At 50.5% G+C, this 23,416-nt stretch overlaps 1 long non-coding RNA gene across 1 annotated transcript; it reads right to left on the reverse strand.

Annotated features, from left to right (window-relative positions):
• Window positions 1-21,565: 21,565 nt before the first annotated feature.
• LOC116568159 lies at window positions 21,566-23,215 on the reverse strand. The gene is made up of 3 exons (XR_004276528.1): window positions 23,122-23,215; window positions 21,911-22,062; window positions 21,566-21,669 (listed from the first exon to the last, which is right to left on the reverse strand). It is a non-coding gene; the product is annotated as an uncharacterized LOC116568159 (long non-coding RNA).
• Window positions 23,216-23,416: the final 201 nt, after the last annotated feature.

Consider the following 23,416-nt stretch of genomic DNA (forward strand, 5'->3'; position numbering starts at 1 on the left):
CCACAAGGACAGATGCATGCACGGATGGACGGATGGACGGATGGATGGTTGGACGGACGGATGGATGGATGGATGGATGGATGGTTGGTTGGACGGACGGATGGATGGGTGGATGGACAGATGGATGGATGGGTGGATGGATGGGTGGGTGAATGGATGGACGGACGAACGGACGGACGGATGGATGGATGGACAGATGGATGGATGGGTGGATGGATGTCCAGGGATCTCCTCACATACCACACTGCCCTTGAAACACAAACTTGTTTAAATAAAATACTGTAGTTGTTACACATGGAGAGCAAAGCAGCGAGAGAAAACGCCCTCTCACCCATGAAGACATGGCTTGCCCAAGAAGGACACACCAGAGAAGGAAGCACACGGGGCAAACCCCTAGTCCTCTGTGAGCCTCAGATGCCCACAGGGATGTTCCCAGGGGACTTGATGGGCTGTAAAGTCCAGTCATTTAATGATCAAATTAAACAAGTTTTCATTTTCCAAAACCAGAGACTCAAAAAGGCTGTCACTCCAGTTCCTTGAAATGCTAGCATTTGGCCTCTGGGTCCCCTTATCCCTGTAGACTGTGTAGTTCGGGAACCTTCCCAGCGCCACTCCAGAGCAAGAAGCAACTGGACTGAGGTTGGTTCAGGGAGCGGCTCCCCTCCAGGAGGTCTGCTGGGGGCTTAGCCTCCAGACATGAGGGGACCCCAAAATGCAGGGTCACACACCTGACCAAGGCCTCCACCAGCCTGGATGGACGTGGCTCTTGGTTCTCGTTAGGGCCAAGTCCCTGCTGAGAGCAGGTCCTCTACCTTCCTGGACTAACGCCTCGTTGATGGCCCTCAGGCGAGAAGGGACTTCACTATACCAGATTAATAAAACATAAGTACGGGCTCGGAAATCCGGTAACAGCCGGGTTACACGCTGAAGAGGCGGCAAGGAGGAAGTCCCAGGATCTCCCATCCCACCGAGGGCCACCGGGGCCTGGCGGCTCACTGCAGGGGAGTCGTGCTCTTTCGGTTGGACGTATACCCCACAGGTAGCCCTCGCCTTGTGGAACAGATTCATTTCTAGCAACGAAGATTGGTTGGGTGAATCTGATTTCCTTTTGACTTTGATACTAACAATACAAACAGGACATGTTCCCACAGAGAGGGAAAAGCATGAACTATTAGGGCTGGCGAAGCAGCATGGTCTTTGCCTAGCCAGGGCGGGGGGTGGGAGTGGGAGTGGGTGGGGGCTACAGGACATGCCCCTGCAAGGAGAGACTCTGCTTCCCAGCAGAACCAAGGACAGAGTCAGCCTGGGCCCGACACCTTGCGCCCAGTGAGCCCTCAGGACGTATTGATGGACTGCAACGAGCACAGGTCCCAGCACACCCAGCTAACCAACCTTGCCCTCCTCACCCCCGTGGAGGTTGGTTGCACCCTTTGCTGACCCCCATGCCCACTCTACCCCAACTCTTAAAACCCTCCCGCTGTGACTTCGGAGCCCACAGCCAGTCGTCCCCGGAATGCCCCATATCCTCAGACTCTTGTCTGGAGACCCCTCATGCTCTTGCTCTGTGGGGTTTTGGCCCTCCCTTGCAGTCCCTGCTCCCCCCCACCCCCTCTGACCACACACCTGGAGGTAGGGGAGGTGGCCTCCTTGCTTTTCACTGTGGCTTTCTGAAGATACCAGTTAGTTTGGCTGCGTAGCAAGTGACCCCAAAGCCTCGTGGCTCTAGAACTAACACGTGTGTTCTTTCTTGGGATTCTGTGCCTGGCGAACTTGGTGGTCTAAGCTCTTCCTGGCTGATTGCTGCAGGGCTCTCGCGAAGGTCTGTAGCTGGCTAGCACCTGGATGGCCCGGCGTGGCCTCCTCACCCGTCTGATATCCGGCAGACTGTCTGCCAGCTCCTTGGTTCTCCTCCTACCGCACCTCGTCATCCAGAGGCTGACCCTGGCTTGTGCAGGCAGCAGCCTCAGGTCTGTGGGCACAGAGAGAAGACTCACCTAGAAATGGTATTTCTAGCCATTGCTGCTAAGTCACGTGGCCAAGCCCAGTGTCTGTATGGAGACCCCACCGAGAGCATGGATTCAGGAAGAGGATTTCCTGGAGTCTCTTTTACGAGCAGCCTGGCCCAGAGACCCTGTTCCCTCCTCTGGGTCAAAACCATCCTCTTCAAGTACCGTGTCCTCGTTAAAGGCAAATGCTGCCCCCTGACCTTTCTGGACTCTGCATCATGTGGCTCAGAGAGGATGTAGAAAAACAGACCGTGAAGACACCTCACTGGAATTTATGCCGAGTGGACCCCTAACCCCTGACAGTGTCTCCCGCGGGGGCCTGTCACACCACCCCCTGCCCACTCCGCTGGGATGACCACTATCCAAATCGCTACAAAAGTCAGAGCAACCCAGGGGGAACCTGCAGACACGCCTGCCACCTCCCTGCGTGGGTGGCTGCGCTCCGTCCCACCTCCTCTCCGGTCACCGCGGACGTCCCCCTCCAACGCCAGCCCTCCTCGGTCTGCACACTCTCCTCCTGCCCCCATCAGACGTTCAGCAAAACTCTCTCCTCTTTTCTGCACCGTCAGTGACTCCTCTCCGCTGTGTTATTCCCGACAATACGGGAAATTTTCTGGGCATCCTTTTCCCCAGCTCGGAAAACTGACAAGCACACAGAGAGAAAGCTTGCCTTCCACTCCACGTGCCTGTCTGCTCCCCTCCACCGAGGAGGGCCACCGGAGCTGTCCGCCCTCAGCCTCTCCACCTCCCCTGCCTTCCTGTCCAGAGCCCACCACCTCCAGCCACGCCTCCACCACAGCTGCCCCCGTGATGGTGCTTCGGTACCTGCACCCTGCGGGTCAGCCGTCAACTCCCGGTCCTGGCGCTCTGTGACTCGTCAGCAGAACGTGACCCAGCCCTGGCCCCCACCAGCTCGGCATGTTCTCCTCACCCTGGCCACCAGGACGCCAACCCTTCCTGCCTCCCAGTGCTTCTCTGCTCCCTCCTTCAGGGTCTGCTCTGCTCCAGACCACCACGTGTGGCCGCACAGGTTGTGCACTGCACAACTCCAGGGGCATAATGTGCTCGGCAACGTGGATGCCCTGCCTTTGCCCGCTCCCTCCTGTCCCAACGTTGGAGGACCCCGGTTTTCATTCTTGGAGCGCTCCTTGTCTCTCCTCACCCTCACTCTGAGGGCGGCCTTGTGCAACCTCATGCCTGCCCTCAGGACCCCAAATATGTATCCTCAGGCCTTGATCTTCCCCAAATGCTTTCCTGCCAATTGTCCAGTAACTGTACTGGATGTTAAGCAAGAATTTCGTCTTTCACATATCCAAAACCAAATTCCTCATCCTTATCCCCAAAACGGGTCCTTTGACCGTCTCCCCATCGCGGCCACTGGCGACTCCATCTCTCAGCAATGCCAGCCCAAACAGTGAAGTCAGATGATGTCACTCTCTCTGCTCCAAACCCTCACGTGGCTCCCCGGCTCACTCGGAGGAAGAGCCTGGCTCACCAAAACCACCCTTGAGCACCTGGCCTCCACGCCGCTCCTTGAACTGGGCGGACACGGTCCTGTCTCAGGGCCTTTGCACCTGCTGTGTCCTCTTCCTGGAATGCCGTCTCCCCACGTGTCGGCATGGCTCCTTCCTCGCCTCCTTCTGGTCTTCCTTTAACCACGCTTTGCCAGAAAGGCCCCGCTCGGATGCCTCGTTTTAAGCCGCAGCTCACCTGCTTGCCTGCGTTTGCGCCCCAGCTTCCGCGCAGGGCGCACCGCGGAACAGGAGCATAGACCGACCTTCTCAACAGCTGCTCTTCCCCCGCCGGAATGTCGGCTCCACGAAGGCAGGGACTTGTCTGTTTTGCTAATCGCTGCGTCCTAGACAGCAGTGTCTGGCACACACAGTAGCACTCGGTAACGTCTAAACGAAACGGAGAAATGAATGTCTGAGTGAACCGTCCGGCTAGAAGCGTGGCCGGCGGCCTTCCTCCCAGCCTTCGAGGACGCACCATGGCCAGCTGGCGCGGTTCGCTGGCTCCACCTCCCGGGTTTGTCTCCTCTTGTAACCCTGGGCTCAGCCAGCCAGCCTGACCACCGAGGGCATCAGACGCTCAGCCCCACCCAGCTCCCAGTGTGGGTCCTGGAGTGTTTGCCAGCAGCCGGGCAAGGTCACCGAGCCGTAAAGAAGCCCTAGAAGCCCTCCTGCCCTGCCCTGGGTGTCTGGGCCAAGGGGAGGCGTGCGTGTGCAGACGTGTGCGTGCGCTCTTGTACACATATGTGCGTGTGGGTGTGCGCAGGTTCCTGTGTGCACGCATGTGTGCATCTGTCGGATGTTAAGAGGGCAGCCTGCCCCTACTCATTCCTGGCTTCACACTGTCCTCATGCCACGTCACAGTCCTGAGGGAAAAAGGCATCCTGGTTGTCCCCATCCTGGGATGGATCTATAAGGTACCTTGTCCTCTGGAGCCATGAGAAAAGAGTCTGCTGCCCTCCCTGGCCATGCTCCCTGCCATAAGAACCACTTCCCGCACTGGCCACACTGGGCTGTGGGTATGGTGCCTGATGCCCACTCTGGCCACACTCTCTGCCGCAGGACCCACTTCCTGCTCCGCCCACCTCCTGCTGTAGGATCCACATTCTACTCAACACACACTTCTGGTCAGTGAGGCAGGTCTTCCTCGTGACGTCCTCTCTTTGAAGACAAATGCTTGCTTACCTCACAGCTGATGGTGGCCTCCTCCATCAGAGTCCCCACTCGCCCCAACTGCTCACTGCATGCCAGAGCGGGAGCCCTCCTGCCCCCCTGAGACAGAAATAACAACACGCCTGATGGGCTTCTGGGCAGCAAAGCTTGGTTCACTCTGCCCTTTTGCCTTTCTTTTAAAGTCTGAATAAAAATGCTTCCCAGCTCTGTGTTTAACCTAGAGCCAATCCTGGCCCTCAATGAGCAGGAGTTTCCCAGCATCTCTGAGATAATGACAGTGGGTGCTCGGGCCCCACAGCAACTGATTCCCCAGGACATCACAAGTTGTGGATTACTATGTGTTCAGTCCCCGAGTCTCCCCTGGATTCTGTGGGGAAGCTGTTCCCAGAAATGTGCTAGGAATCTCAAACGTCTGGTCAGCATGGGGGGTGGTGAGGGGGTCTCTGAACTGAGGTGAGAGAGACATTCTCTGCAAAAGGACTTGTTCTGGACAGTAGAGTTGAGAATGTGTCATTGGTTAAGTCCCTGATACTTCAGCAATCTGCTTATGTCCATAGAGCTTTGGTCCCAAATACCACTGACCCTCCGCATGATCTTAGGTGAGCACTTCACCTCCATGTGCTTCAGTTTCCCCATCTGTGTGATAGGGCGGCAGGAATTGCCACCTACCCTATAAGCTATTGTGAGGAATTAATGCATTAATGCATATAAAGTATTTCAAACTGGGGGCGCCTGGGTGGCTCAGTGGGTTAAAGCCTCTGCCTTCGGCTCAGGTCATGATCCCAGGGTCCTGGGATCGAGCCCCACATCGGGGTCCCTGCTCCGTGTGGAGCCTGCTTCCCCTTCTCTCTCTGCCTGCCTCTCTGTCTACTTGTGATCTCTATCTGTCAAATAAATAAATAAAATATTTTTTTAAAAAAGTATTTCAGGGCACCTGAGTGGCTCAGTTGGTTAAGCAACTGCCTTCAGCTCAGGTCATGATCCGGAGTTCCGTGATCGAGTCCCACATCGGGCTCCCAGCTTCATGGGGAGTCTGCTTCTCCCTCTGACCTTCTCCCCTCTTGTGCTCTCTCTCACTGTCTCTCTATCTCTCTCTCTATCTCTTAAGTAAATAAATAAATTCTTTTAAAAAAAGGTATTTCAAACTGTCCTTAGAGCATATAAGCTTTTATAACTATTATTTCAGAAATGCAGGGGTTGGATCAGGTACCAGGTGAACACATTTTCCAACTGGTCTGGAGCCCAGATATACTATTCTCAGTTCTCATGAGCCAGTCACCAGGACTTTCAACCCAAACCTCTACAAGATACTGACCAGCAGGAAAAGGGAGATGCTGCCAAGAGCTGGCTCCTTTTTGATCTTTATTTAAAGGGGATTAGGAAATCTTGCAGTATTGAAAAAGCCTACAGTGAGGCTACTGTAAGGATAGAACTTCTAAAGCAGACAGATCAAAGAGGCAGTAGCTCCTGGTGCTTCCAACATCTGAAGCCATCCTTATAATCACTCCTCAGGCTGCCTCGAGGTCAGCGGATGACTGCGTGGTTCATCGTCCCCAAACCCGTGGACTTTCCCAGTGATGAAACCACAGAGTTTGGCTTTCTCCCTACAATTAGGAAAAGGGAAAGGAACAAAGTTTCACTGAGCACTCAGTTGTGTGCCCCATACGAGGCCAGCATGTTGCCTGTGTCACCTCATTAATCCCTATGACAACCCTATGAGGTGAAGAGTATTGTGCCCTTGATTCAAATGAGGAAACCAGTGCTCAGAGAGACTTAATAACTTGCTCAAGGTCACGCTACTTGACTAATGGCCGGCCAAGACCATTCCAGGGTTGCCCCCAGCACACACTTTCTTCCCACTGCCCACTGCAGAAATAGCCTTCGATCCTGAGCTCTGAGGAAAGTGAAAAACAGATTGGGAATTATTTACATTCCTAAACTCCATATCCCTCATTTTTCCTTGCTGGGTCCCAGGGGCTTGAGAGCCAAGAAGCAATGACCGGCTACCCCTGCATTTAATGATGTGCTCAGGATGTCCCACCCCAGCGACCACCTGCTCACAAGTTTTCCCTCTGCCTGCACATCCCTCTGTCTTCACATCCACCCACACCCTGGGTGCTCAGTCCCCTCATAATGGGTCTTCTGCAGGTAACAAGGTCAAAGCTACTGCACAGTTTTCATAGAGCCACATGCAGCCTTTAGCAGGTGCTCCAGGGCCCCTCACTCATGAAAGGTGAACATTATGTCTCTTTTATAGCTCGTAGACCTATAACTCAAGGATGCTGCAGGCAGAAGGAAAAACCTGGGCAGACTTCAGAAGTGGAAGAAAAAGTAATACCCTTTATTGGTGAGCTGTTAAAACTCTCCCACAGGGGAACACTTTGTTTTTGGTGAACCAGCTGATGTTTGTCTCCAGGAGCCCAAACTGAGAAAAATGGAGCAGCCACTACTTATCCCAGCCAGAGATTACAGTGTCCTGACCTGACACCCCCTGAGGTTCTAGAAGACTTCTCGACCAAAATACAAAAAAAAAAAAAAAAAAAAAACAGAATCGACATGATGTTTTCTCCACTCACAGATGCAACAGCTGGTTGTCTGATTTTTCCCCGCCACAAACAAGAGTTGACAAACAAGTTACAGACAGACTCCCAGCTGGTGTACTGCCCTCTGCTCTCCTGGCACAGATGCTGTGTGCCACCATTAGTGTAAATCCATAGGGATTTTAGAGGTTGGGCTGAAGTGACAAGACCATAGGTAAAGGAAATAAAATTTCTGAGGCAAATGCACAGTGTACGGCAGGCAAGGCATAGTGCATCGTCAGACTGGTGACATAGGCAAATGTTTTGGAAGCATTTTGGATCCAAATCTACTTGTCAGGAGTAGCAGACCCTGGTGGTGTTCCACACCTTAGCCCCTCAGCACACCTGAATTCAGCACTGTGGGTGTGAACAGATCCCCTGTCTCCCCCAGACTTGTACCCCTCAGCATGCCTGACTTCAGCACTGGGGGTGTGGACAGTTCCCCCCTGTCTATCCTCCCGGGTCTTCGAACCCTCAGGACACCTGATTTCAGCACTGTGGCTGTGGACAGTTCCCCCGTGCCTCCAACAGACCTGTTTGCACCAGGGCTCTCTGCCCTGGCTTCAGCACAGCCCATGGTGTGGGGAAGATCACCCTTTTTAAGGCAACCTTAAAAAAATTCTGATGAGAGTGGATGGATAAATGGCCCTGTCTCACTCTCTTCAGAGGCACAATAACAAAAGGCCTTCTGCACGACACTTACAGGGTCCCCAGTGGGATGGAAGGTCAGCTGAACACAACGGTAATGATCTTCGTAGCAAATTCTTTCATCGGATTTTCCTCCTGCCCTGTTTCATTCCCACTATCCCTGCTCCTACTCCTTGGGATCACTTCTCCATTAAAGCTCTCATACCCTTTCTGAGGACTCCAAACCAAACTTAGAAAGCTGACCCTCAGAATGGAATCCTGGAATGTGATTACTCCCTTGTAAGACAGCAACAAGGACCCCGTTTGAGGGTGACAGAGTGATGACAATTCCTGGTAGGCAGTAGCACCACAGCTACGAACACTCTCACCTGTAGAGCGTTGAATAAGCTACAGGTGGCAGCACTGGCTTATACAGTAACTAGCCCTGGTAGTGTGTGGAAGCAATGGTAGTTGTAAGGCTGGGAGTTTGCTGGCTTTTGTTAACTGCTTTAGACTTGACGAAAGAAAAGGACAAGCTCAGGTCAGCCAACTGTCAGCTCAGGGTATGCCATCAAAGACAGAAAGCCTCCATGACTGCATTTAAAGTGACCTTCACCCCCGTAGCAAGAGGACAGATGGGATTCAAGACCAGGCATGTAATTACTCTGAAGGTCAGAAAACTATAAGGGACTGAATGTGTAGCCTTGAGAGGTTTCTAAGGTCCTGGGCTGATGGAGTGGAACACTGAGCCAAGGGCGGAGATATCTGGATGACTGCAACTAAGAACCTTTTTGCTTTGTACTGTTCTTACTCGTTTCCCCCATTGCCCTAACCCCATCTCTAGCAACTACAAATCTGTTCTCTGTATCTATGAGCTTGTTTTGCTTTTTAGACTCCACATATAAGAGAGATCATATGATACTTGTCTTTCTCTGTATGACTTGTTTCACTTACAAAATGCCCTTGAGATCCATCCATGTTGTTGCAAATGGCAATATTTCATTCTTTTATGGCTGAGTAATATTCCATCATATATATATACACCACATCTTCTTTATCCATTCATCCATCAATGGACACTTGGGTTGCTTCCACATCTTGGCTATTAAAACTAATGCTACAATGAACAGATAGGTGCATATATCTTTACTATTTATTGTTTTTATTTTCTTCTGATAAATAGCCAGCAGTGGGATTGCTGGGTCATACAGTGGTTTTTGTTTTCAATTTTTGGGGAACCCCCAGAGTTTTCCATGGTGGCTGCACCAATTTACACTCTCACCGTGCACAGTGTTTCTTTTTCTCATAGCCTGACCAGCACTTGTTACTCCTTGTCTTTTTTTTTTTTTATCATAGCCATCCTAAGAGGTATGAGGTGACATCTCATTGCAGTTTAGATTTGCATTCCCCTGACAATGAGTGATGTTAAGCGTCTTTTCATGTGTCTGTTGGTCATCTGCATGTCGTCATTGGAAAAATGTCTACTCAGAACTGCCCACTTTTTAATCAGATTGTTTGAGTTATTAAGTTGTACTAATTTGTTATAAATTTTGGAATTCGTCCCTTAACAGAAATATGATTTGAAAATCTTTTGTCTCATTCAGTAAGTTGATTTTTCATTTTGTTATGGTTTCCTTTGTTGTGCATCAGCTTTTTAGTTTGATGTATTCCCATTTCTTTATTTTTGCTTTTGTTGCTTTTGCTCTTGGTGCCAAATTTTTAAAATCATCACCAAGACCAACATCAAAGGGTGGATTTTCTGTTTTCTTCTAGGAGTTTCATGGTTTCATGTCTTATGTTCCAGTCTTTAGCGCACTTGGAGTTCATTTTTTTGTGTGGTGGACGGTGGTAATGGAATTTCATTCTTTTGCATGTGACTTTTCAGTTTTCCCAACACCGTTTACTGAAGATAAATTTTCCCCACTATATATTCTTGGCTCCTTTATCATAAATTAATTGACTATATACGCATGGGTTTATTTGATGTAAATGAGGTATTAAAGTCCATACTGTATTGCCCTGTTGTTTATTTCCCCGTTAGGTCTGTAAATATCTGCTTTACATATTCATTGAGCACATTGTTGAGCACACGTATGTTTACAAGTGTCACATCTTCTTGTTGAATTGATCATCATCCGAATCTCACACCCTTCTCTGTCTCTCATTATACTCTCTGCTTTAAAGCCTATTTTTCTGAGGTAAGTGTAACTATATCCAGCTCTCCTTTGGGTTCCACTGGCATGCAATATCTTTTTTCATCCTTTCACTTTCAGTTGGTGTGTGTCGTGACATCTAAAGTGAGTCTTGCAGGCAGCTTATAGATGGGTCTTTTTTTTTTTAATCGATTCAGTCACTCTATGTCTTTTGCTTGGAGCATTCAGTCCATTTACACTTAAAGTAATTGATAAGCATGTACTTACTGCCATTTGATAATTGTTTATTAGCAAGTTTTGTTTTGTTTTGTTTTTTTAGTTCCTATCTGTTCCTTTCTTTTTTTCTTTTTTTTTTTTTTTTTTTTTTTTTGCTCTTTTCCTGTGTGGTTTGATGACTGTCCCCCTTTTTTTTTTTTTTGAGAAACAGAGAGAGAGCACACGCATGCACAAGTGGGAGGGGGCAGAGGGAGAGAGAGAGAGACTCTTAAGCAGGTTCCATGATCAGTGTGGAGCCTGATGCTGAGCTTAATCTCACACCCCTGAGATCTCAACCTGAGATGAAATCAGGAGTCCAACATTCAACCAGCTGAGCCACCCAGGCACCCTCGATGACTTTAATGGTATGCTTATATTCCTTTCTCTTTATCATTTGTGTACTTACTATAGGTTTTTGTGTTGTGGTTACCAGAGGCTTACATATAATAATTTAAATCTATAATAGTGTATTTGAAGTTGATAAGGACTTAAGTTTGACCCCATTCTAAAGCTCAACATCTTTCACTCCTCTCCCACATTTTGTTTCTGACGTACATTGTACATTGTATATCTTTTTATCTTACCTTAACTAATTATTGTAATTTTAGTTACAAACAAAAGTTAGTACTCTTGTCTTTTAATCTTCATGCTAGCTTTATAAGTGATTAATCCACTGTCCTTATTATATATTTCCCTTTCCACTGAAGTTTATTCTGTTGTTACTAATTAGCACCTTTTCTTTTTAACTTAATGAAATCCCTTTAATATTTCTTATGAATTAAGAACCACCTGGGTGGTTCGTTGGTTAAGCCTCTGCCTTGGGCTCAGGTCATGATCTCAGGGTCCTGGGATTGAGCCCCACATCTCCTCACTGGGGAGCCTGCTTCCTCCTCTCTCTCTACCTGCTGCTCTGCCTATTTGTGATCTCTGTCTCTCAGTCAAATAAATAAATAATATATTTTTTTAAAGTATTTCTTATAATGCTGGGTTGGTGGTGATGAACTCCTTTAGCTTTTGCTTGTCTGGATAAACATGTATCTCTCCTTAAATTCTACCTGGTAACCTTGCCAGGTTAGAGTATTCTTTTTATTTTAAAACTTTTTTTAAGATTTTATTTATTTATTTGACAGACAGAGATCACAAGTAGGCAGAGAGGCAGGCAGAGAGAGAGGGGGAAGCAGGCTCCCTGCTGAGCAGAGAGCCCGACGTGGGGCTCAATCCCAGGCCCCTGGGATCATGACCTGAGCTGAAGGCAGAAGCTTTTACCCACTGAGCCACCAGGCACCCCCAGATAGAGTATTCTTGGTTGGAAGTTTATTCTTTCAGCACTTTGATTATATCATGCCACTTTCTTCTGGCCTGCAAAGTTTCAGCTGAAAAATCTGCTAGTAGCCTTATAGGGGTTCCCTTGTATGTAACAAGTTGTTTTTCTCTTGTTTCTTTTAATATTATGTCTTTGTCTCTAATTTTGGACTTAGTGTGGGTCTCTTTGGGTTCTTCTCATTAGAACTCTCTGGCTTTCTGGGTCTACATGTTTATTTCCTTTCCTAGGTTAGGGAAGTTTGCAGCCATTATTTCTTCAAATAAAATTTCTACCTCTTTTTCTCTCTTTTCTCCTTCTAGGAGCCCTATGATACAAACGTAGATAGTCTGTGTGACGTTGTCCTGAAAGTCCCTTAAATGATCTTCACTTTTTTTTTTCATTCTTTTTTCTTTCTGTTGCTCTGCTTGGGTAAGTTCTGCTGCCTTGTCTTCAAATTCACTGATTCTTTATTCTGCTTCATCTAGTCTGATGTCAAACATCTCTAGTACATTTTTCATCTCAGTTATTGTCTTTAGTTCTGCAGCTTCTATTTGGTACTTTCTAATATTTTCCATTTGTTTGCTGAAGTTCTCACCATGCCCAACCATTCTTTTTGGCAGGCAACGAGCATTTTTATGACCATTATTTTGAACTTTTATCAGGCAAATTACTTATCTCCATTTCATTCAGGTCTTTTCTGAAATTTTTTCTTGTTCTTTCATTTGGAACATATTCCTCTGTTCCTTACTTTGCTTGACTCTCTATGTTAGTTTCTAAGCAATAGATGACAAACCTCCTTTCCCAGTCATGAAGGAGTGGCTTCATGTAGGAGAAGAAGCTTGTCATTCAATCCTGCCCCAGCTCTTTGTTGTCTGTCAAATCTCTGTGCTTGTCCAAGTAGCCTATTATATTTTTAGCAGCTCCCAGTAGCTGAGGAAATGCCAAGACCTGTTAGGATCTCAGTACCTGGATCCAGGCTATTTGGAGGCCAGACCATTTGGAAGCAGCTTTTTTTAAATGTGTAAATATGTATAGTCCTGTGGGACCAAAAGTGTAAACCCCACCAGGCACACCAATGCCAGGTGATGCCCCCCTGGGCAGCAGCCACAAGAACAGGGACAGCAGACATAAAAGTGAGGGCACCAGGTGCATGTGAACTCCTTTCCAGGAGGCACTGGTGCTCTGGAGCACAGCAGAGGGAGAATGAAGGTAACACCCACATTCTGAGGCATCTGGAGAGAATAACAGTCAGCCCCTAAATGTCTGTTTAATTAGAAGACTGCCCTTCATGCCACAGCCAGGATAACTAGCTATTCCAAGCCTCCTTCACAGAAAGACAGATCAGGATCTGTTGCCTCTTACTGTGTCCTGGGGGTCATAGCTGTTTAAGAGTTCTTTCTCCATTTGTTGCAGTCCTGTGGGACCCACAAGTATAAGTCCCACTGGCCACCATAACCAGGTGCTGTAGAGGTGTCTGCTGGCAGCACCTGCAAAAATCAGGGCACCAGAGGTCTGAGATCTGTTCTGGGTGACACCAATTATTACAGTCCCATGGAATGACAACACAAGTCCCCCTGCCCACCCCCAGCATTAGGCAGTCAAGAGAAGCCCCCTGGGCAGTGTCTGCAATGACTGAGGCAGCAGCACATGTAAAGGGTCCCTTCCAGGAGGTAATGATGCTCTGGAGCATGGGAGGGGAAAGTGTGAAGGTGGTGCCCACCAGCCCTGTCCCCAGAGAGAAAGGTGGCACCCACCAGCCCTGTCCCCAGAGAGTGTTCCAGTAGAACACTGCTAGACACATGTGTTACTTTAGATGCCTCCCCTCAGATCCACATTTTAATGTAAGCAGGTGACCCTCATCCACTTCAAGTCTGGGTGTGATTGGCTGCCCCTGACAGAGGAGGCTTCATGTAGGTTATACTCTCCTTGGATAGGCCACATGTGGATATGTGCCTGGTCCAGGAATGATCACTTTTCATTAATTGGCATTAATTGTCAGTGATTTAAAACACAGAAATACATTAAATCATGACAATTCTTGATTTCTGCCATTTGCTGGGGATAAAGTTCTTGGATTACCTCGGTTTGTCTCAGCTTACAAAATCCCCCATGAAGGGGCACCTGGGTGGCTCAGTGGGTTAAAGCCTCTGCCTTCAACTCAGGTCATGATCTCAGAGTCCTGAGATCAAGCCCCACATCGGGCTCTCTGCTCAGCTGGGAGCCTGCTTCCTCCTCTCTCTCTGCTTGCCTCTCTGCCTACCTGTGATCTCTGTCTGTCAAATAAATAAATAAAATATTCAAAAACAAAAACAAACAAACAAAAACAAAGTCCCCCATGAAGAGGTTCCTCCTGACTTCTGTGACCACATATCCCCATCCCAACACTACATGTCCACTCCATTCTTAGGGGACCCACGCTCCCTCTCACCTTCTGGCCAAAGCCCCAGGACTTAGCCATCTGGAGGAAGACTATCTCACCTGAGTCTATTCCTAATTATTCTTCAGCTGCCCTGACACCCCCTCTGCCAGAATGTGCTGGGTATCCCTCCTAGATGTTCCCAAGTGCTTGTCATGCTTAGCCCACATGTCATAATTATGACAGTATTTTGATGTGATCTACTGACTTGTGCACATAAACCACAGTACTATAAGCTTTATGAAAACAAAGACTATGTCTCACCTACTCCTATAACCCCAGAATCTAGCACTTTTCAGGGCACATGGCTGGTGCTCAGTAAATAACCGTTAGGAAGAGGTTGGTCCAAAAGACTCATACCTACAAGTGTCATTATAGTCAGCTCAAGAATGTGCTACTTTCCTACAGATGTTACAACAAAGCACCACAAGCTGACTAGCTTGAAACAAAAGAAATTAATGCTCTCATAATTCTGGCAACCTGAAGTCCAAATCCAGGTGTCAGCAGATGCTCCATCTGAGGCTCTGGACAGATCCTTCCTTACCTTTTCCTGGACTGGCCGTCAATCTTTGGCGTTCCTTGGCTTGCAGCCTCATCACCCCGATCTCTGCCTCTGTCATCAGATGACCTTCTCCCTGTGTCTCTGTCTTTTCATAGTGTTTTCCTCTTCTTATGAGGACACCAGTTGCTGTGAACTGAATGGTCTCCCCAATATTCCTATTTATTATCACAACCACATTCCTGATGAATAACGGAGGCTCAGAAAGTTTTGGGAACGCCCTCTCTTGGTCATTTTGGGGCTACTATAACAAAATGCCACAGACCAGGCAACTGGAGTCTGAGCTGGGGGCACGGCAGATCCAGTATCCAGTGACAGCCTGCATCCTGGTTTACAAATGGCTGTCTTCTTGCTGTGTCCTCACATGGTGAAGAGCAGAACAGAAAGTAACCTCTCTACTGAAAGAGACATGAACCTCACCCCTGAGGGCTCCACCTTCCCGACTCAATCAACTCTCAAAGGCACCCCCCTCCTAAAAACATCACCCTTAGGATTTTAACATGTGAACTGGGGGGTGGGGTGGCACACATTCAGTCCATAGCACAACCCCCAAACCACCCTGCCCCAGGGGGACAGCAAGGGCACCTGGTCTGTCACAGGTGAACAGCAACCCCCAGGCCAGTCACTGCACATCAGCTGAGGCCCGCCAGGAAGATTGACAGTGTTAAATTTCTGAATACTTTTAATGTATTCCAAAAGGACATATTCTTTTCCCATTTTTTCTTAAGGAAGGCAGCAAGATACAGCAAGAGCACCCCCAGCGAGGGCTCTGAAATGGGAGCATTTGCTGTGTGGCTTTGAGTGACACGTGTGTGCTCTCCGTGCCTGAGCGGTCAGACCTGTGAACCCAGCCTCACTACTCAGCAACCTGTGAAGGGCCACACGTGCACACATTTCTGCAGCCTGGGGCGCTCGTGGCCTGGGAGACACTCTTCTCTTGGTCACTACACAAGCCACCAGCTTCCTTGGAGTATCACCCTAGCTCAGACTGCTCCAGGAGGCAGTGGGAGGGTTAGAGGGAGTCTGCAGGGGATGGAGCCTGCTCATTCTGCCCAGGAGGAGCTCATGTTAAAGCTTCAGGGATTTTAGGAGGCAGTTGTTCAAACATAGCCATATTACAAATTAAAGTATGCAAATTCACAACTCAATGAATTGTAATAAAAACAAAGGTAATAAGGACTCAAGATCCCTCACTCCCTGATGAGTGTACCACATGTCACTATTTTCTGTGCCCTGAGGTTACCGTGTGTTTTCCTGGGGACACTCCAGGGCCGTGCCTCACTGTCCGCCTCCTCCCAGCTCTGCTTCTCCCGATGTACCCCCAGGAGAGCTGCCGCTGAACCATGGCAGAATTTACACCATGGGAAGCAGCCGTCACTATAAATCAAGGCTTGATTTATCAGTGCCAAGGAGGCAGATCAAACTTGAAAGTGCGTTCTGTGTGCAGCCATTGGATACACAGCAGAGAACACAAACAATGCAGAAAATATCCTCCCAATATTTGAAAACCATCATCTAGTTCAGCAAAGGAGTCACCCACATCGTCGAGAAACTGTCCATGTCCAGACATGCAGCTCTGTCGTTTTACTTGTCTTACTCACCAGCATAAACAGAAGTGCGAGCTCACATTCATGGCAGAGCCACACTCGTTCATCAATGGCGGGCACTGGCTGACTGAAAGATGCAAGAGCTTGGCAAAAATCAACAAGAGCAATCTGTGAGAATCAATTGACCATATGGAATTTACAGTAAAGAGTATTGTATATTTTATTAGTACTTGTAAATTGTGTACTGTGTATCCTCTTTGTCAGTAAAAACACACATCGACTTGTATGCACAGGTGTGCATACATTTTTTCAGAGAGCTAATTGTTATACGTCATCAGCACACCTCTGACTCTGAGCATGGCCAACCTTGACCTTCTGGACCCTTACGCCTTCATTCTCTGTGGTCAACAGCTCAGCTCTGGTCCTAGAAATGTTGCAGTCACTGGCCTCAACCACGTGGGGTTGCAGGACCCAATGTCAGAACCCGAGTCTCTATGAGGCTGGCTGAAGGCTCTGGGTCCCCATGGTTGGGGGCAGGATCTGTCGTATGGGACCAGTCACCAGGAGGAACCCTCATTTCTGCATGAAGCTGTATCATGCTCCGTCTGTGGACCCACCTGCTTCTAGCGGTCAGGCAGGCAGACAGGTGCGTATAGGCTGACACACCTGCAGCCCAGAGATGCTCCTTTCAAGCTGATGTGCCTTGACAAAGACTCTCTCTTTGCCCAAACTCTTGTCTGCCTCCCCCAAGTCTATATGACTCGACCTCAACCATCCCTGCAGAGCCCGCCTCGTCCAGTCGTAGCAGGAATCCTGCAACATCAGCTTGGAGGGAACTCCTACCCTGGATATCTGGACATCTGATAGGGTTCCCACACCCCACCATCCCCAGGGGATATCTGGACACCTTTGCCCGTCGTCAGCAGAAGCCTGTCTGGTCTGTTTCACCAGATCATCCTCACTCCTGAAGTCCCTCTCGGTAATTTCCATGCACTGCCCTGGCCTGTCCCCACGTGCCCTTGCTGTCCTCAGAGTTGAGACCAGTTCTCCCCTGAGCTCTCCTTTCCCTACTGCAGAGATCAGGAATAAAATCTGATGTTACCACCCGCACTGCCGCCCGGGGCAGCCTCCCCCAGGGCCCCACGTGAGTGTCCAGCTGGACATGCTGGACCCAGTGGTGGGCTTTCCTGACAAGAGAATTTGGCTTTTTTAAAATTTTGGTAACAGTATAATAAAATTTACCAGCATAATTATTTGTAAATGCACAACTCGGGTGCATGAAGCCCGTTCAGGCTCTTCTGCAACCATCCCCACCACCATCTCCAGACTGAAACTCTGTCCCCACTAAACACCGAGCCCTGCCGGAGGTCCAGCACCTACCCTTCCACCTCCTATCTTTATGGATCCGACCACGCTGGGGTCCTCACAAAGTGGGGTCATGCTTCAGGGACTGGCTTTTGTCACCAAGCCTGGTGTCCTCCAGGTCCATCCATGTTATAGCAGGTGTCGGCTCTTCCTGCTTTTTAGGTTGAACCATACGCTGCCGTGTGGCTCTACCCTGGTTTGTGTGTCCGCTCACTGCCAGCGAACCCTTGGGTTGTTTCCACAGTTTGGCTGTTACGAGTAACACTGCTATGGACACACGTGTACAGACACCTGCTCAAGTCCCTGCTTTTAATTATTTGCGGAATGATAAGGGCCAGAAGTGGAAATGCCGGATCGTAGGGTAACTTTGTTTTTAATGTTGTGAGAAGCCGCCACACTGTTTTCCACGGCGGCTGCACCAGTGTGCATTCCCACCAACAGTGCAAGGCCCCTGTTCCTCCACACCCTTGCCAACGCGTGTTGTTTTCTGTGGTTTTGAGAAGGGAGCCATCCCAGTGAGGGGGGCAATCTTTCATCAAGCTCATTTGCATTTCCATGATGATTAGTGACATGAAGCATCTTCTCATATGTCTGTTGGCCAACTGTATGTCTTCTTTGGAGGAAAGTCTATTCAAGTCCCTTGCCCTTCTTCTAAATAGGATTGTTTGGGTTTTTGGTGTTGAGTTGTAGGAGTTCTTTATATATACTGTATATTAACCCCTTCTCAGATCTGTGATTTGCAAATATTTTCTCCCCCTCTGGGTGTTGTCCTTTTACTCTGTCAACAGCATCCCTTGATGCACAGAAGGATTTTTACTTTGAAACAGTCCAGGAAATTTGGCTTTGAATTTCAAACCACAGCTAATTTCAACTACTATGGCCTGCCCCATAGTAGGTTCTGGTGCCCAAAGAAAGAGCCAGTGTTGTCTGCAGTCAGCAGGGTGGACAGACTGGCAAAGAGACAGTAACAAACTGTCATGCCTCAGTTATGGCACCCAACACAATGTGCTCTAGAAAACACACACACACACACACACACACACACACACACACACACACACGTGCACACAAACACAGCCTCATAGCTAAGGAAACACCTAGGTCCTTGCATAACCAAAGTGACCCTAGGACTGTCAGCCAGCAAAGGGTGTCTCTCTCAGCCCCCCTAAGAAACAAAAGTCACCATGGAGAGCCCAGCAGACCCAAGGAGGCCACAGGAATGAGAGGAATGTGCTGGGTACCCCCGTCTTCACCCCCAGGACTGCACCCCCAGAACCTCACTGAGGCCTCATGATCTGCTGGGGACGTGACCACAGTCGGGCTCATGACTTGCCCCCCCACACCCCAGGCCCATCTGTGGAAGGGAATAATGATCCATTTGTATTCATAAAACTATTGCCGAGAAGATTAATTAAAAGGCGAGGGTATTTTTAACCATCTGTACTAATTTAGGGGAAGAATTTAGAAATATAATTGTATTATCTGTAACTGAGGAATTCACAGATCCCTCTTGGAATCAGAATATTAATGTATCTCTCAAAGAGACTCAGCAACATGAGCAAATCACGGCTGCCATTCCTCCTAAATTAGCCCAATTAAAGAAGGATAATTTTAAATGTTTGGCTTCAGGGGCAGGGGGTGGGGGAGTGAAGTCACACAAAAGCAAGAAGACCAGGCTTTCTCCCCCAAGTCTGAGGAAGCCACATCTCGGACACAAAGCTGAAGGCGGGCCCCATGGCCACTGCCCTGGTCCCCAAGGGCTGGGATTCAAGCCCAAGGAGGTGGGAATGGATGTTCTCCTGTAAATAATGCAGCAGAGAAATCATAACAGCCTTGGGGATGGGAGGGATGTGTTCAGAGATGCAGCCCAGGGCCAGCTGAGTGGGTCCTCAGAGCCTGGAGTTGGTGACCCTAAGCCTCTGTCCCCATGGGGCCCACGGAAAGCACCAGCCCTCAGCGTGGCTAGACTAGTCATGTATTGAAAGACACAAAGGAATAAAGCCCCAGGGCACGTTTGAACAAGGGGGCAATTGGGAAGGTTTTTGCTGGGTGGTGGTACCTGGGGACAGGGAATGGTCCTTCCGCAGACGCCAGGCTGTGCCGCCATGCTTGGACTCACACTGGCAGGGGAGCCAAGCTGGCGGACTCCGCTGGGCCCTGGGGAGGCCAGAACTTTCACACCAGGTCAGAGGCCGCACAGGCGCTCCTGGCCGCAGAAGGGCTAAGGAGACGGAGGGGATTTCCCGTGTGCCACGGCCTGGGGGCGAGGGGGGCGAGGAGGGCAAGGAGCTGACTCGGACGGCACACGCCCCACCAAGCTCCTCCTGGCAGACTTCCTGAGCATCCTCCCAAGGCCTTCAGGATTCAGCGGCTTCACTGAATTTCCTCACACACGTTCACATACGTGCTGTCGGTTAGCTGCTCACCAAGGGATGCTGTACCAGGGGAGGTAGCGTGATCTACAAGTACATATGCATGAGCACGCGTGCCCTTGCATGCAATCATGCGTGGGTGTGCACACACCTGAATGCACACGTGGCCATGTGTCCATGTGCTTGCACACGTGCCCTTTCTTGCACATGTGTGGGTGTGTGCACGCATGCAGATACACATGTGGGTTCGTGAGTGCATACATGTGTACACGTGCCCTTGTATGTGCACACGCATGAATGTGCTCATGTGTGCAGACACACTTGTGTGTCCATGTGCTTACACACGTGCCCTTGCGTGCACACATATGTGGGTTTGTGCACACATGCAGATACACATGTGGGTACATGAGTGCACACACGTGCACACGTGCCCTTGCATGCACACACATAAATGTGCTCGTGTGTGCAAACACACTTCTGGGTCCATGAGTGCGCATGCATGCACAGGTGCCCTTGCCCACACACGTGTACGGGTGTTCACAGGCACATGTGGGTACACGAGTGCACACACGTGCATGTGTATACACACAGGCTTTGCAACAAGGGTTCAAATCTTGGTGCTGACCCGTACTAGCAATGTGACTTTGGGGAAGCTTTGGAACCCTTGCTGAGCCTCCATTGAGAGGGTAAAATCCCAGGCCACAGGGTTGGTAGAAACGTGGATTCTAGTGGCCGATTTGTTTCAAGAAAGCACAGCTGACAGGCAGGACCCTGACTCCGCGTGCCCCACCCCACCACTCTCATACGCCCTGAAATGGGGGAGGCGTCCTCGGAGTGTGCGAGCAGGGACTCGTCCTCCTAAAGGACCAGGGAGATGGTTGCTCGGGTGCAACAAAGCAGGCAGAATGGTTTACAGCCAGCCACGTGTGCCGGCGGCACTCTCCGGGCATCGGGCGCATGCCTGGCCCCGCCAAGGTGAACCTTCTCCAGGAGATGTCCCCAGGCAAGCATTGCGCACAGAGAAAACGAAAGGAGAGCTGCATCCAAGAGGCTCTGCGAGACACTGGGCATGGGGGGGCGAGCTGGACCCACACCTGCCCCTCCTGGTGCACCAGTGGACAACAGGGTCCAATTGTCCCCCCACCACTGAGCAGTAAACCCCCCCACGCTCCACCCCAAACAGCTACTTGTCCGTTACCGTGTCCCCCACCCCATCCGGCTCAGCCCAGGACTTGCAGCTGTGGCTTCCAGAGTGAATGCATGTTTTTCGTCAAATGGGACCAACATGTGTGCACTGAGCGCCTACTGAATATAAGGCCCTAGGTCATGCCGAGGTCAGGGAGAACTGAGCTAAGTGAGGTTTCAGGGCCGAGCACAGCTCCTCAGCCCATCAGAGACAAAGCGAAGGAATTCCAGGGGGTAGGGACTGAATAAACTGGGGAGAAGCTGGGCAGCGAGAGTCCCTGGGCCCCCGCAGACGTGGGGTAGAGAAGGCTGGTCGAGCTGCTGTCATGCGGACTGAGCCGGCCTTTGGAGCTCTTGCCCCAGAGCTTGGTGGCAGTTAGGGTAGCGTGGACCCCCCCTTGGACACACACCATCAAGTCCCAGGGGGACAAACTGAGGCCAAGGGGACAGGAGCTCAAGGTCATGACCCAGGACCTCCGTTCTGGGCCCCAATTAGTTCTAGAGGGAGAGATCCCCCCATAGGCCACCCTCAGCCCCATCTTGCTTACCAGGAAGCTGCGTTTGCACCCACGAGGTCCTCTAGCTGCGACTTCCCTAGGAGCTGCCCTGCCAAAGGCTCTGCAGGGGACAGTGACCCTCGGGGCAACCCTGCCAGGGCTCTGCCCCCTCCACTGACACTCCACCCACCCCTGTATCTGTCCTTCCAGCAGCCCCCAGAGGTCCCCACATCCCACCACCGCTTCATCCGACAAGCACTCAAGACCACCTGCCCCGGGTCAGCCTTCAGGCTCGGACCTGCAGACCTGGGGGCTCTGGGGAGTCCCGTGTGTGGCCTTGCTCCCACCTGCTGCATACGCACCACCAACTTCCCCTTCCCCTGGGCTGGCACCGATCCACTGGTCCCAACTGTCCATCCATCCGTCTGTCTCTGTCACTGTCGCTCATGTCCCCACAATGTAGTGTGATGTAACAGAAACAGCGGGGTCCGTTTGTAATGTAGACGAATTACTTCTGGACAGGACAGAGGCAGGACGTAAGTATCACCGCCATCGGAAGGGAGCCGGGTTGGAGCGGGGGGCTGGGATGAGGAGCGGGCTGAGCGCGGGGAGGGACCGGACAGAGGGGGTGAGATGTTCACGGGTCTGCAGATCTCCCTGGCGGTGGGCTATGGACTGAGGTGTGTCCCCCAGATTCCTGTGCGGAAGCCCCAGCCCCCAGTGGGGTGATACTGGAGTAGGGCCCTTGGGGGGTCGTTACTGTTAGATGAGATCATGGGAGGCAGACCCCGTGATGGGATTAGCGTCCTTGTAAGAAGGGGAGAGACACCAGGGCTCGGTCTCTCCCCACGTGGGCGAGACAGGCCGCTGTCTGTAAGCCAGGAAGAGGGTTCTCACCGCAGCCCAGCCGTGCAGACACCCTGACCTCAGACGTCCCGGCCTCCAGAACCGTGAGAGCTAAGTGTCCAGGTTCAAGCCTCCAGCCTGCAGAATTTTGGAACTGAGCCGGGACAAGAGCATCTCTGTCCCATTCGTGTCCGCGGAACAGCACACACGGGGTGGGGGAGGGTCTTCTCCTCTTCCCTTGTTTGGGAGAAACTGTGAAGGTTTGCTATGAGTTCCTTAAGTGTTAGGCAGAATTCAGCAGTGAGGCTACTGGGCAGAGGCCTGTGTGGTGTGTTCAAGGCGGAACAGTCAGGAGGTCAGTGTCACTGGGGGGCAGAGAGCAGCAGGTGCGTGCAGGGCCCAGCGGCCACAGGAAGGAGGGCGTGCATGGCGCGGGGAGAGGCGGCCACATCTGTCTGCGCGGTACAGGAGCCCCCGGCTTCCAGCGTGGCTGGGAAGGTCTGGCAGGACAGGAATGGAGACTAGGAGGCCAAGTGGGTATTAGTGGGGGGAAGGGGTGGTATTAGTGGTGGGTGGTTTCATCACACGGCACACATGAGCTCATCAGGGTGGGCCCTGGGATTTGGGTCCCCTCTCTGGAGACCAGGGCCAGTGCCCAGAATCAGCCCAAGGTCACCTTGGGGACAGGCCATGTCTTTGCCCCCCCCCCTCCCAGGATCCTGCCCACCTGGCTTCCCACAGTGGGGTCCTGGGCTCCAGGAGGACTCCGGAACCCACGTCCCATGCTCTCCGGAACAATCTGCTCACCACAAGCCATGAGGCCCCTTGAAGTCGTCAGAGTGGCTGCACAGGGAGTGAAGAAAAAGGAAAAAAAAAAAAACAATTTACAATTGCAAATTGGAGCTCGTCTCTCCAAGCGCGCACGGTAATCTAGCTCACGAGACAGATGGCAAAGAAGCGTTCCAGGAACATGTTATAACACATCACTGAACAGCCAAGAGCAGACGGGTTCCAGAAGGGCC

This window comes from Mustela erminea, chromosome 10 (assembly GCF_009829155.1).
Source record: "Mustela erminea isolate mMusErm1 chromosome 10, mMusErm1.Pri, whole genome shotgun sequence".
NCBI classification, from domain to species: Eukaryota; Metazoa; Chordata; class Mammalia; order Carnivora; family Mustelidae; genus Mustela; species Mustela erminea.